Genomic DNA, 1,299 nt, shown 5'->3' with positions numbered 1-1,299 from the left:
CTTCGCTGCGCGCCGCCGGAGGGACCACAATGCAGCAGGGCCGGGCGGGGGGGGCGGCCCGGGGCAGGGCGATGCCAGCCTGGGCGTGGGGGGTGGCACGGGGGGGAGGGGGACTGATGGCGTGGGGCCAGGCTGGGGGATGGGCATAGCGCAGGGGCAGGCCGGGAGGGAGGCAGGGTGCATGGTGCATGCACGGGGGGAGGAGGGGAGGGTGCCAGGCTGAGGGGTGGGTGGCAGGCTTGGGAGCGGGAGAGGAATGGCACAGTGTCAGGCTTGCAGGGTGCATGGTCCATGCACAGGAGGAGGAGGAGGGGTGGGTGCCAGGCTGAGGAAGCAAGAGAGGAATGGCACAGTGTCAGGCTAGCAAGGTGCATGGTGCATGCACGGGGAGAGGAGGGGAGGGTGCCAGGCTGAGAGGTGGATGCCAGGCTTGGGAGCAGGAGAGGAATGGCACAGTGTCAGGCTTGCAGGGTGCATGGTCCATGCACAGGGGGAGGCGGGGTGGGTGCCAGGCTGAGGGGTGGATGCCAGGCTTAGGAGCGGGAGAGGAATGGCACAGTGTCAGGCTTGCAGGGTGCATGGTCCATGCACAGGGGGAGGAGGGGTGGGTGCCAAGCTTGGAAGCAAGCGAGGAATGGCACAGTGTCAGGCTAGCAAGGTGCATGGTGCATGCACGGGGGGAGGAAGGGAGGGTGCCAGGCTGAAGGGTGGGTGCCAGGCTTGGAAGCAAGAGAGGAATGGCAGCGTGTCGGGGCGGGAGGGAGGCAGAGTGCACAGTGTCAGTATTGGGGAATGTAAGGTGTGTGTGGGGGGGGGAATGGCCTCCCTAGCCTCTGTGTGCCAGAAGCTGGGGATGGGCGACAGGGAATGGATCAGTTGTTGGTTACCTGTTCTGTTCATTCCATCTGGGGCACCTGGCATTGGCCACTGTCGGAAGACAGGACACTGGGCCAGATGGACCTTTGGTCTTACCCAGTAGGGCCGTTCTTATGTGCCAGGCCTGGTACTGTGATAGGGGAGAGGGCTGTGTGTACTTGCTCTATTACCAACTGCCTAGCCTTAAGCTTGTATTCAGGTGCCAGTGTTTGATGATCAGTAGCACCCATTTGGCCAAGCTTTAGCCATAGTTTAATGGATTGGCTGCAGGCTCATTCCTGTCAGATGGACGTTCTATTAGTGTGACAGAATGAAGCTGGTGCACAGGAAGGGAAACATGATTAATCAGCAGAACTCAATGCAGCAGCTAAAGCTGCCTTCCTTGCCCATTGATGCATGTTGCTGCCTTCTTCAACCCACTGC

This window comes from Mauremys mutica, chromosome 8 (genome assembly GCF_020497125.1).
Source record: "Mauremys mutica isolate MM-2020 ecotype Southern chromosome 8, ASM2049712v1, whole genome shotgun sequence".
Lineage (NCBI taxonomy): Eukaryota > Metazoa > Chordata > Testudines > Geoemydidae > Mauremys > Mauremys mutica.
The sequence above is the reverse complement of the archived record's forward strand: the minus strand, read 5'-3'. Positions refer to the sequence as shown.